Below are 15,154 nucleotides of genomic sequence, written 5' to 3'. Positions count from 1 at the left end.
TCATAATTCTGCAGGGCCGCTGTCATCCAGTACTAATTCGGGAAAAAAATTATGGTAATAGGTTTACCAGCAGAAATCCATTATGCAATGGATTAAGCTGTTGCAGTATGATTAGAGGTAGGTAATTAGACCAAATTGATTATTACCAACACAGTTTAGTCAGTCGTAATGGTATGGAATGCAAATTCAAACAGAATAAGACTAAATGGTTGATTAACGAGTACAATGTTCGTGACGTTATTATGAACACTAAGCTTGCAAGCTGACCAACACGGCACTGCCCGGGAAAACTCTGAATGGCAACCGATAAACTCTCTCTCTCTCTCTCTCTCTCTCTCTCTCTCTCTGATTACTGATAAGACAGTTGCTTCAGTTACGTTGGCCAGCATTTTTTACTTTCATATTTCACAGCCTCTCACCTCCATTCCTATCGGGGCTGAGCTTAGACTTAAAGGGCATTTCCCCATTCTCAGCCCCCCATTCCTATTGAGGGTAAAACATCGGCTTACAGGGCATCGGGAGCGTCACTACTCATCTCAGCGACCGCGAAAACTTTGGATTAGATACAAATATATGTATTTTTTGGTTATTTTTGCATATCACCATTTTCCCACAACATCTCAAAGCTCACACCCTAGCCCTTTTTTTCTATTGGGGCGTAACCTGGTTTTAAAGGGCATCATCAAATGGGGAGCATCACTTTTGATGCGTTTTCTGTATTTCAACTCTGTGCAGAAATTATGCACCGCACCAACGCAAAAGGTCTCGACTACGGTGCGGTGAACTCATTTCTTACATTTTTGTCTCGTTTTTATTGAGCCACTGGGCGTTATTTCAATATTCATAAAGAAAAGTTTGCACAGTGGCTATCACACTCATTTCAACTTTTTGTTTCCAGGCTCTATTCAACACCATTTGCAAGTACCCATTTATAATACATACAATCACAAGGGATACTTATGCCCCATAATCTTTTATAATTAACGACATCTGAAGAGTGACGGGTCTTAAGAATATTTTTCTTTAGAAAGATAAAATATTTCCAACATATTTCCCTTCTTAAAAACTTAGAACCCAAAGAGTAGTGGGCATGACGAATTCCCGTGTTTTTCTTTTCTTGATGTCCGCGATACATATGCAAATATCTTTTGGGAGATGTGTGTCCCTCCTCCATAAAGGTGAGTATATCTGTCATATGCTTCGCTCTTGCCAGTATTTTGAGGAAGTTCTACACTTTAGGAGTGACTTTGCATTATAGGTGCTCTAAATAATGTTTCTGTAGAACAAGGAAAACTAAGAGAAGGTTGTAGCGAATCCCACCAAGAATACTGACTAAGCTTTCTCACTGATATTATTGCAGCGTGTCTACCTGTTTCATAAAAAGGACAAATGTATTTATTAAACTGGATGAGAGATCCAAGTCATTGCTTATAAAAAAGAAGAAAAAAAGAAAAAAAAAACGTTTTACAACGCTTTCATGTTTCTGTAACCTTATATCCAAGCTAAATATCTATGGTGGATATATACATGAATTTCATGATCTAAGGAAAATAACAAAAGTACAGTTCTAGTAATGGGTATTTTGTTGAATTTCAACTATGATGCTATTACATAATAATTAACAACGTAGATATTATGCATAAAAGCACGTGGCAACTTGTTTTAACAAACGCACGCAGCCAAGTCCATAATCATAAAAACCTCATTTGATATTCATACAGACTCCATAAGTAACATTTAAAATTATATCAAATCTCCCATAATTTGGAAAATATTATGTTAGATTTCATGATATTCATAACAGAACATTAAAAAAGCTTAATCAGGATGATATTATAATATAGGACAAATATGAAGAGAAAGTGTCTCGTCATTTGGATTCTGCTAATCCAGCCTTGCTTTCGGGAAAAGATGTCTCTGTTACTGATTAATATAATCATTTCGTTTCATTATTCTTACTTCTTTATCAACAGGTCCGCTTGATGTTAATCTATTATATTGGGGCAAGGCTGGAAATCGGGTTCCGCTGCGAACGAAGTCTGGTGTTGAGAACATTTCCATTAGTGAGGTAAACTGGATGAAAAAAAAAAAAAAGTTACTACCACATTATGTGAACTGGCTTAATTGAGCATCAACGGTCATTATTAAAGCGGAACGAGAGAGCGAAGAGGTCAGTATCGGCAGCGCTTGTAAAAAGAGAAAAAAAAAAAATCAATTTCTCCAAGTGCTGTTGTTAATGATACTTAATTCAAATACTTGAAATCAAATCAACACAAAGGCCAAACACAAGCACCCACACTTATTGCATTATGGAAAATAAGCTTAGGAAAATAAATTCCTTCCCACGATGGATTCGAATTCCCAGCCATGAAAGCGTGGAAGTCGAGTTTAGCCCGATATACTATAATGAATATATATATATATATATATATATATATATATATATATATATATATATATATATATATATATATACATATATATATATATATATATATATATATATATATGTGTGTGTGTGTGTGTGTGTGTGTGTAATGTTATATTATATATTATACATTATATATATATATATATATATATATATATATATATATATTATATATATATATATATACATATATATATATATATATATATACATATATATATATATATATATATATATATATATATGCATATATATATATATATATATATATATATATATATATATATATATATATATATATATATATATGTGTGTGTGTGTGTGTGTGTATAGTTTATATATATATATATATATATATATATATATATATATATATATATATATATATATATATATATATATATGTATGTGATATGTGTGTGTGTGTATGATGTGATTCATTACTTATATATTCATGTTTATTTACCATAGACAACATGTATAGTAGCACATTAAGAAACTTAATAAGTTTTCTCCTAAATTATAACTATGGCAACTTTAGGGCAAAAAAAAAAAACGCATATCCTAAGCTACAACCGAAAAGGATTATATTGTGGGAACGATGCTCTGAGACCTCTTGATTAGCAACGAGCCAAAATGCTTCATAATACCTGATACTTTTTTTCTTAATTTCTGTAAATATAATCACTCTCCTAATCTTGACGTGAGATTCATTCCTTTTAACTGGAATATTTTATATTCAAAGATGAACGTAGGTAAAGGCTGTGACCTGAGATTCCTTCCTCCAATCAGATGTCAGCTTTGAAATACGCAAATGGGTAAAACTGGCAGCAGCCATCATAAGGTATATTGAATTTACTCGAATTTCCGGGGTCATTCGCGTGTGGGAGGTGACGTCACTGAGAGGGAATTAATTAAATGGTCTTCAGTCTCTCAAAGGTCTTAGCTATTACTGCCACCCACCTCCTCCCCACATATTAATTAACTACAACGACACATTTTTCCGAATATATATCTCAAAATCAGATTTAAGCGATTAACGTTTTATCTCTCTCTCTCTCTCTCTCTCTCCTTCTCTCTTCTCTTCTCTTCTCTTCTTCTTCTTCTTCTTCATTTTTTTTTTTTTTTTTTTAACCCGTCAGAAGCAAGACGTCCTCACACTAATCAACTCTACAGGAAAAATGCCAGCTCGAAAAAAGACAGCTTCTTTTGGACTGTTTCAAGTCTCTGATTTCGTTTAAATTCATCCACATCTTTCTATCGTATTTTCTCGATGTTTGCTGAGGTCCGTGTCTCTGCAATCAGTAAAATTCGAAGAGGAAAACTGCTCTCTCCCGAGTCAGCCAGTCATTGTTTGCTGAGGTTCGTTAGGAGAGACGCCGTTTTGAGATTTGGGTCTTCACCGAAAGTCTCCAAAGGTGTCGAGATCTGTTTAGTTGAATTGCTTCGTCTGGAAGTTGTCAGTGACATCCAGCGTCAAAGGATCCAGCCACATCAGGGAAATGAGTCTTGGTTTCGCCGTTGGTGGAATGAAGTGGAGAGTGATTGGACCTCATGTTTATTTATTTACTATTTATTATTTTTACGAGTGTTGTAAAATTCCACGTCTTATTAATAAAATCGTCTTTAATGTATACGCTGTACATCAGAAAGCGTGAAAGTTTACCATAGAAATTAGTCGAACTGCTAAGGATGAAATAATGTAAGGCTACTTGCCCAGTAATAATTTCGCTTCGTTTTTACATCTTTCAAAAGAATATTATCGCGTCCCGTTTATATTGCCCGGTTCTAGCTATTCAGCACAGCCTGATTCGATTTGAATATGGAGAGTTGATGAATGCAGTTATGTTGTGGGTTATTTAATGCCTTCCGTACCGCGATTTTTCCTCGAAACATAATCATGTATTATATATATATATATATATATATATATATATATATATATATATATATATATATATATATATATACATGAAAAGAATTTTTTTCAATGTGTCCATTAAAATTATTATAAATGGTGCAAGAATTCTTCATTAAGAGGATAACTGAATTTATGAAAAGGTGTTATTTTTCTAGGTTACGTTTTAAATGAAGGTTATTTAGTTTATAAGAACAATCATCAGCCACCACTTGTTTTAATAATTATGAATTTGTTTTATAATTATGTAACGACTTCTTGTAAATGAAGCGTGTGTGTGGGGAGTGTGTGGGTGTTGGGGAGGGGGGGGGGGCGGCGGCGGCGAGGAGAACTGCAAAGCGAACGCATCGCTTTCTTCACTCTTGACGATTTGCAAAATAATATGAGAAAATTGACGATACTGAGGCTCAATATTTTCAGGGATCTTTTTATCAGCCAAATTCTATTAATTGGATCTAATCCGATTAACTTCGGATTCTCACTGCAAATTTCAATAGTTTGGCGCTGTGTAATTTCGTATATGCATAAAACATTGAATAATCGTTTGCATATGGTTTCCATCATCAGTTGTCTACAATGCTCTCTTGGTTACTTCACACTATGTTTTGCTCATTTCCAAATGAAAATTGGCTTTGTGTGTGTTTTATTTATATATATATTTTTTTTTGGGGGGGATACCAAAAACGGATATCAACATTAATTCCTATTTATTTTTTTAGTTTTCATTGGAGCCTAGTAATGGTTTCTCTTCATCATTTTCCAATTCCTAAATGTTAGAGGTGTGTTCTTTATTTAATTTTGAAACGAACAATAACCTATTTAAAGAATATTTTACTGAATTTTCAAGGATATCAGTTAGTGTTTTTCTAACGTTCTTTATTTTCTCCTTCCATTTCTTGCTTGTGAAATATATGCTTCTAAAAACACTCAGCAACGCAGAACTATTCATGTAAGTGTGTGAAAACACTCATCAACATATAACTATTCAATTAAGTTTCCAAGATAACAAAGCGTGGTTTCTTTGTCTCCGTCTCCATAAATATTTTTTGTTTGCTTTTTTTTTTTTTTTTTTTTTTTTTTGTTAGAAGTTCTCACTCTGATATGTGAGAGAGAATTCTGTCTCATTTCCAGAGTGTGGTTTTATGAAGAAGACGGGTAATTAGAGGAAAAGATAATCTCTCTCTCTCTCTCTCTCTCTCTCACTGATACACAAAATTATACATTGCTGTCCTCTTCCATTATGCTATTTCCGACGGATTAGTTTTGAAAATATATACATATTAGCAATGAGATTAGAGTGGCCACGACTTAAGTATACAAACATCGTAGGGGTTAAGCTTTCAAACTTTTACCAGAATGTGTATGAACAATACAAAGAAAGACTATTTTTTCAAACGTTGGATACTTCCACAGATTACAAAAAAATACTCACTTTCTGGTTTCTAATTCCCAGGATTTTACTTTCTTTCAAAACAGGTTTGTGATCTGCCTGGAAAGTTATTTGTCAGATAAATACTGCTTACGTTTTCGTCATTTTTCGTGGTAGATATTGATTCTCGCTCTAACGTTCTGATATTCTCTCTCTCTCTCTCTCTCTCTCTCTCTCTCTCTCTCGCTCTCTCTCTCTCTCTCCCCGAGAAAGGAATCCAGGAATCCCACAGTTCAGCCTCCGCAAATCCTTCCCCAACTCCAATATCCCAGTTGAATCTATAAGCAACCAGACCTTCGGGTAGGAGCGGTTTCCAGCAACTGCCAGAGAAACAATACATTCATAAACAAAGTATATATGACCGTAATCATTAAGAACAACACCACCAAGCACAGAAATTGAAGCAGCCAACCACAAAAAAAAATTCATATGCCTTCAGAATAATGTAGACACAAAGGGAATTATATTAGTACTATCTCTCTTGATAAGCACGTCGACACAGTTAATGCTTATGTGTTTCTAAACCATAGGTTAATACCGAGGCATAGCGAAACGATTTTTTGAGGTTTAATGTACACATAATACACACATACACACACTATGTATATATATATATATATATATATATATATATATATATATATATATATATATATATATATGATATATATATATATATATATATCATGTGTGTGTGTGTGTGTGCGTGCTCGCATGTATGTATGCTCCACACACATACACATAAACACACACAATATATGTATATATATATATATATATATATATATATATATATATATATATATATATATATATATTATATATATATATATATATATATATATATAATATATATATTATATGCAGAGTAAACAGATTGAATGTCATATCTCTAATCCATTTTCCCTTTCATCACCGTATTAAATTTGACGAGTATATCAGCCCCTCTTTTCACCGTAACTGTTTCCTACTGATTAACTTCCTCTGTAGAGCGTCCTTTTTCATAGAAGTTTCATTTCACATAGGATATACTGTTGTTTGAGCATCTTTTTGCTTTGGGTTAAATGATTTCAGTATTATTATATTATTTAATTTTACTGTGCATCAAATGTGTTATCTTACTTTGCATTAATTGAAGTGACGGGTTGAAAGAGTCCATTCAGTAAAGGAAAACAAACCGTAAGGAATTAGACTCAATCGGTATCACATGTTTGACTTTCATAACGTCGGCAAACATACGAATTCAAGTCGTGTTTGTTTCTCATAGCCGCATCAAGGCCTTGGAAATTAAGTGATATAACTTTTATATTGACTCAGATTCCTTCACTCACATGGCGAACTCACTTGCTGGACATCAGAAAAATAGCACAAGCTAATTACCAAGCATATGTTTGCACTATCTCCCTGTTGTGAGAGGTACAACACTGGATTGCATTTACTGCTATACTTAGCGTAAGTAAATATTATGCAAGTAAATTTTGAGTTAAAAGTAACATTATAAAAATAATCTGAATTATGATGGATAACTTAGCTTATCAGTAAATCCTTTATGATAGTCGTATCATTTTAATTGGAAATAAAACAAAATAATGAATGTTTAATTGGTGTGAGTGTGTGTGTGTGTGTGTGGAGAGAGAGAGAGAGAGAGAAAGAGAGAGAAACAGACAGACAGCCAGACACACAGAGGCAGAGACAGAGACAGAGATATCTGTACTACACCGGTGATTATTCACAACAATATTATATATATATATATATATATATATATATATATATATATATATATATATATGTATATATATGTGTGTGTGTGTGTCTATGTGTGAATCTGAATGAGATACCTTTAATGCGACAGCATTTTACCACGTTATTAATTTTTTGGCGTAAGGGTTAACGGCTATCAGCAACTAGTGGGAAAGGTCTCTTACCCCTTGCCAATTAAGAAGGCCTTCTTTTTCGAGGAACATTTCCTGCTGAATTACTTTCCTTATAAAGTGATCTCCTTTCTAATGTATTTGCTTTTAGACTGATGATATTTATGTATGATTGTACACCTCTCCAGTTTGGTTCTTATGACTATAATTTCATAGTAAACCTTTACTGAATACGAAAAGAAAGTTCTTAGCAAATGTCTATCCAGTAAACAAACATGGAAGGATAGATGTTAACACGAGCTCGTAATACATTCATATCATTGGTAGACATAAGAATTAGCAGCGTCTCCCTTACGCTCAAATGAGTGATATTTTGGTATATTTACCAAAATTCATTCTCTCCACGTCTCTAGCACGCATACATTTTAGTGAAGAATAGCGAGACCCAATTAATCGAGTCTAGAATAATACATTTCCGGTGTGACTTTTAAGGTCAAAGGATATTCAACCACCTCTGTTGCAAATACGGTTGTTGATTATCTACTGAAATGTTTGGTATTAGAAATAGTTACAGCACGAAAATCTAATACTAAACTGCCATACAGGGCCAAATTATTTTTAGGCTTTTTTTTAGATGCCACCAGAAAAACACTAGCATTGTATTTATTTTTTTTCACGCTCAATACTCAACCACAAAAATTATTGTCACTTCGCAGAAAAAGAGACGGCATAGAAAAAGAGAGAGAGAGAAAGGTGCTAATATCTTAATTACTCAAAAACAGTGATTTTACAATAAATTTATCATGAATGATCGAAGACATGTACATACAATATAATACCTCGGCACTCAAAATAAATAGTTCTTTACTAAAGGAAATTTTATTCGTAAAATTAATACACGTTGTTGCAGCAAGGATTAAGTGTTCAAAATATTTTCCAAAAAACGTTTTCACAGGGAAATGCTAATTTTCGACTTTAACCTTCATAGTATATATATATATATATATATATATATATATATATATATATATATATATATATATATATATACCTGAAGAGAAGGACAGCAGTCTCTGAAATATAGTATTTTCTCTCAATATTTCAGCGTTTTACGGCTCCTTTTATTACACACACACACACAAGATTATATATATATATATATATATATATATATATATATATATATATATATATTATATATATCAAAGATACTACAGAGTACACAAGGATACTCAATTTACCCATGTGAGCCGTACCACGGCGCCAGTAGAGACACCTGGCGGCTGTCATCAAAATGAAAAACCATGACGTCATAAATCCCAACCAATGGGAACACGATTTTTCACATTATTGACGAATAGCGTTATTTGTTTGCATAATGTGTTCGGAAGGTATTATTTGGCTTCGGTTTATGTAGCTAAACTTTTATTTTTGTGGATCACATTTTGAATTTATTAAAACGTACAAGCTAAAAATGAATATCATAGTTGCAATTTATAAGAAATACTACTTTATTTTGTTTGTAGTGCTGGGCAGATATTCATGGTATAAACAGCGTTGTAGCCTTGGCCACACTACATAAGTAAACGTTTAAACGTCAATGTTGCCAGTGCAATTTAATCCACATAAGTTGACCTATCAGTAGAAGGATATTCGATGCGATTTTACAAATTTTGATACACATTTAAAATTTCATTTTTTAAGGATTAAATTTTCAAAAAATATATTTTGTATATATTTTATCTATGGTAGTTTTTTTTATTATAAAAGCTTAATTGCCAAAATCTAGCCCAAAGTTATAAAGTATTTTTTTTTTTTTTTTACAAAGAAAGATGTAGTCGTAGTCAGCGTGGCCACTGAGAGTTGCCAGATATGGTTATTTGACCACGTTATCAGAAAAAAAAAACATAAAACTGCAAACTGGGTATAAAGAGAAAATCTTGGTTGCTTGGCATTAAGAGAAAATCCTGTGTGCAAGGTATCTAGATCAAGCCCAGAATGCATGGAGTAAAATTGAAAATTCTGAATACATGGTATAAAGAGAAAATCTTGAATGCATGGTTTCCGCCTTCGTGACGCAGGTACTGACGTTTCGTGTGACGTCACTACCTCGTCCTTGATGACGGCCTTAGATTACAACGCCGTGGTGGCTTCAACTGTATTTACTTGGGACCTTTCCTTCTTCTTTAAGTCACACGTCTCCTTCCTTTTACTAGAAAATTAGTTGTCTTAGCACTGTAGGCTTTTTTTTGTGAACTTTAAATGTATATTGGTTATTAGGATCAGTCTTTTTATTGTGTTTTATACGCGTTTATCTTTTTACGGCTGTGATGATGGGGGCTGGACCCCGAAACGTCGCTTGATAAATCTTTGCTAAATTATCAGAAGTTGCCCCCCCCCCCCGCCCCCCCCCCCCCACCCCCCCAACCTGCTTCTTGCTTTCCTTATGAATATGTTTATATCCATCTATATATCATAATATATATATAATATATATATATATATATATATATATATATATATATATGTATGTATATATATATATATATATTAGGCTTGCAGTTGAATGCACCGTGCAGACCAGACCAAAAAAATAAAAAAATATAAATATTATTTCCTTTCCTTTTGGTCATAACCTTCCAATCAGACAAGATATACAGTGCAACGTTGTAACGTTTATTTTTTTTCATAAACTTTTGCAAACAGTCAGAAAAAAGGCATATTTTCCAACGAATTGCCTTTGAGGCTGGTAAAAGAAAAACAGCCTTCATTTCATTTATACCTTTTTTTCCCTTTTCAAAAACAGTCAGGTAAAGCTGCTTATTGTTGCTTCTTTTTCTCTTTTTATTTATTTATTTTTATTATTATATTTTTTACATTCATCGGATACTGAGTTATATTGCTTGCTTTCTCGACTCTCCTCCTCCTCCTGTCGAGGAAAGTAAAAAATCACAATTCCGTTATCACCTTCGCAAATCTTTTTTTCATATCTAGCATGTCGGTGTTAAATCTTGAAGTGACCAGAGGCTTGGGGTACGAAATTATTTTTAGCAAGAAACCCGCCTGGGGCAGCGAAGCAGAAGATTGAATTCCTACTGTGAGAGTAACAAGGTTTCACACGTGTCCGAAACCTAGCTTCAGTTGCAACAAATCATATCAACAACCTCTATGAGAATAATATTTTGCGACAAATCGTTATCGTTATTGATTTTGTACTCAGGAGTCAAAGTTCGTCTCCATTACCACGTCTTCAAATTTTCAACGCGGGATAAAAGCGTCCGATATAAAAAAAAAAAAAAAAAAAAAAAAAAAAAAAGCGCCTTAGTTGCGTGGTTGGTATGGTATTGACCTGCCACCTCGGTGGCCGCGAGTTTGATTCTCGGGCATTCCATTGAGGAGGTCAGAGATGTGTATTTCTGGTGATAGAATTTCACTCTCGACGTGGTTCGGAAGTCACGTAAAGCCGTTGGTCCCGTTGCTGAATAACCACTGGTTCCATGCAACGTAAAAACACCATACAAACAGAACAAACAGAAATCCAAACTTGTCACAACCAGTGTTATCAGACATTAGAATTATTTCGATTTTTGTGTATGTCGACAGTTAAAAAACAGAAATAATTACATCCACAGGGTGGTCGTTGTACTTACGCCACGCACGCATAAATTACTCATTGCGTAATCTCGGTGAATTAATAAACCTATAAAGTGCGTCCTCTTCGTGGTATTTATTCTGTTTCAGAAATGAGAGCAACAAACAACTGACAATTACCAGCAAACCAAGAGTCTTCTTCTTACCCACCGTTATCCCTGCACTAAAGGGTCGCGGTTACCTGATGCGCCTTTCCTTACAACTTCAGGCATGGTTTATTATTTGGCAAAGGGATTTTTACGTCCATATGCCCTTGCTGTCATCAACCACAGTTGTTGGCGGTGGGCCTAGCCTTTTAATAAAAAGGTAAGACTGCAAGGCAGCAGTTTCCACAGTTACTGGAGTTGGGCCTAGCCTTTTACTAAAAAAAGTAAGACTGCAAGGCAGCAGTTTCCACAGTTATTGGAGTTGGCCCTAACCTTTTACTAAAAAAAAGTAAGACTGCAAGGCAGCAGTTTCCACAGTTATTGGAGTTGGGCCTAGCCTTTTACTAAAAAAAAATAAGACTGCAACTTACAACTTCAGGCATGGTTTATTATTTGGCAAAGGGATTTTTACGTCCGCATGCCCTTGCTGTCATCAACCACAGTTATTGGCGGTGGGCCTAGCCTTTTAATAAAAAGGTAAGACGGCAGGGAAGCAGTTTCCACAGTTACTGGAGTTGGGCCTAGCCTTTTACTAAAAAAAAGTAAGACTGCAAGGCAGCAGTTTCCACAGTTATTGGAATTGGGCCTAGCCTTTTACAAAAAAAAAAAAAAGGTAAGACTGCAAGGCAGCAGTTTCCACAGTTATTGGTGGTGGACCTAGTCTTTCACTAAAAAATAAGACTGCATGGCAGCAGTTTCCACAGTTATTGGAGGTGGGCCTCGCCTTTGACTAAAACGTCCCCCTGCAAGGCAGCAGTCTTATATTTAAAGAAAGACCCAATTGTTAATGGATTTTTTGGTATTAGATGTACTCGTTACACGAGAGAATGGTTCTTTTAACACTTCTGTTTTTAGGAAGAAAACTTTTACAGGTCTAGGATCTAATTATTACAGCTCATGTTTTTATAATTTTAAGCTTAATTCATTGTCAACTCTTATACATAAGGCATTTTTTATCACATCAAACTGGCATTCCTTCAATCAGGAAATAAATTACCTATTGGAATATTTTAAAAATAATTGCTTCCCTCAAAAGCTATTTTATAAGAGGCTTCGGAGTTTTCTTAATAAGCAGTTTTTTAACAATACGAAAACATTTATCACGGTACCAAGTTAGGTAATTTAATGCAAAATTTCCATTTTTACATGATGACTCCTTCAGAAAAAAGTTTACCCAAGGATTATGGAAAAACACTATGGTGCAGTCAGTAATAAACAAATACCAAAAAAATCCATTAACAATTGGGTCTTTCTTTAAATATAAAGATGGATTGAGTCCCTTCTTGACCTCAAATGTAGTATATAAATATACTTGCCCAATGTGTAACTCTGGGACTTACGTGGGATCTACGAAGAGGTTACTGAAGGTCAGAATCGATTCTCATCATGGAATAAGCTTCCGAACAGGAAGTAGGGCTCTCCAACCCTGAACATTCAAATATCAGGAACCATGCAAAAATCTGGCAAAACACATATCGAAAGAGACGATTTTTGCATTATAGGGGCAAACACCAACCCCAAGAATTACCCATTTTTTAGAGTCATTACTCATTAAGGCAGCTGGTTCCCCAGTTGAATACCACCCAAACCTCTCCATCCAACTGTACCTTAGTTAACGTGTCTCCTTGTTTCTCCTATCATTCAGTCTTTCTCTCTCTTAACTTAAGGTTGGTTGGCGGTTCCAGCTTTTAAATAATAATTTTCTGTAATTGTATATATATAGTAAATTTTAAGTCTTTTTACAATTTTTTCTCAAAATTTTTTAGTAAATTTAAGATTGTTTTATAATATTATTATTTTTAATTAATTGACAGATTCACAGAAGATATATAATGTTTATTACGAAACGTTGGAATAAAAAACTATGTAGATTGGCCTGTTTCTTCAGTCAACGCCGGATTTGATTTAGGATATATAATATATGATATATATATATATATATATAAGATATATATATATAGTATATATTATATATATATATATATATATATATATATATATATATATATATATATATATAGGTATATATGTATATTATATTAATTATTATATATATATAGTCTATATGGAGAGAGGAGAGAGAGAGACGAGAGAGAAGAGAGAGAGAGAGAGAGAGAGAGAGAGAGAGAGAAAGAGTCTAACGAATTCTTGAGCCAACCACTACAAACGACCAGTTATTATGGAGGAGCGAAGAATTCTATATTGACCTCTCCATTTTTTATCAGATAAAAAAATAACTACTTTTTGTTTTTGAAATGTGAGACAGACGGCCTCTGGCCTGTTCCAGCCTTTTTGATAATGTAAGAAAAATCAGGCATCATTTAACTTGGCAGTGCGCCGTCAGTCAATGTGTCTATCTCTTGGTACATGGATAGATTAGATTTATATTTCGGCGGACAGTGCGTGTGTTTGTGTGTGCGAGAGAGAGAGAGAGAGAGAGAGAGAGAGAGAGAGAGAGAGAGAGAGAGAAAATAATTTATATTTCATCTGCTGAAAAAAGCTACAACTATTTTTTTTGGAAAATTGGCTTTATATTGACGTATATTGCAGGTACCCTAGGTTGGTTTGCAAGAGAAGAAAAATAGGGTGATTTTCAGCCTAGCAAAGATTCATAAAAGATTTTAACCCATTTTCAGCTTGTATGAAAACGTCTGAGCTGAACATTTTAGCATTCCCGGTCCGGTGATAGTCACATTCCCCTAACGCCTGTAATTTTGCTTATAAACATACACACGCACATACATACATAACTATATAACTATATGTATATATATAGTATATAATATATATATATATATATATATAATACATATATATATATCATACATATTATATATATATATATATATATATATATATATATATATATATATATCTATATATATATATATCATATATATATATATATACACACACACACACACACATATAAATATATATATATATATATATATAATATATATATATATATATATATATATATATATATAGTATATAATATATATATCTATATATGTATCAGTCAGGTATTTGATAAATTTATTAAACAAATGTCAAAAATCTCAATATGGTAGATTGTCTCATACAAACATATATATAATATATATGACTGGTATAAATGTTCTGTAACAACAGAGTTCCATCTAATAAAAGGAGCCCATAAAAACACCAAAAATAGAGAAAAAGTACTATAATTTTCAGAGACTGCTGTCTCCCTCTTCAGGTAGAATGAATGAGAAAAAGTTCACAGAAAAGGTGGTATTTATACCAGAGGTCCATCCACAAACAAGCCATTTTAAGTCACCCCGCTGATAATCTTCCTCTAATCTTCTTAAGGTTGGTTGAATGAAGGACGTTGTCGATCGTGTCCGAAATCCATCCTCCTTTTTGAGATGTTCATTACCTGCCTCTCTTTTATTAATGGCCGATTCCATCATTTGACTCTTGTACCGGCAAGTTGCTGCTATAAATTACACGTGAACATTCAAATTCCAGTTTATTCTATGGTTATTTGTTCATTTATATGGTTGAAAAATAGCCGAGTTCTGTTTGTCCCATACCTAACTGACCGTTTGTGTTGTATTAAATCTCTGGGGAAGGGATTTACCACCTGTAAATCCGATGTAAGATTGGGTCACAGTCCTGGCATGGGATTTCGTATACCCCAGAGTCCTTGGAGATGTCTTTGTGGACGTTAATCAGGGA

Source organism: Macrobrachium nipponense, chromosome 31 (genome assembly GCF_015104395.2).
Source record: "Macrobrachium nipponense isolate FS-2020 chromosome 31, ASM1510439v2, whole genome shotgun sequence".
NCBI lineage: Eukaryota > Metazoa > Arthropoda > Malacostraca > Decapoda > Palaemonidae > Macrobrachium > Macrobrachium nipponense.
The sequence above is the reverse complement of the archived record's forward strand: the minus strand, read 5'-3'. Positions refer to the sequence as shown.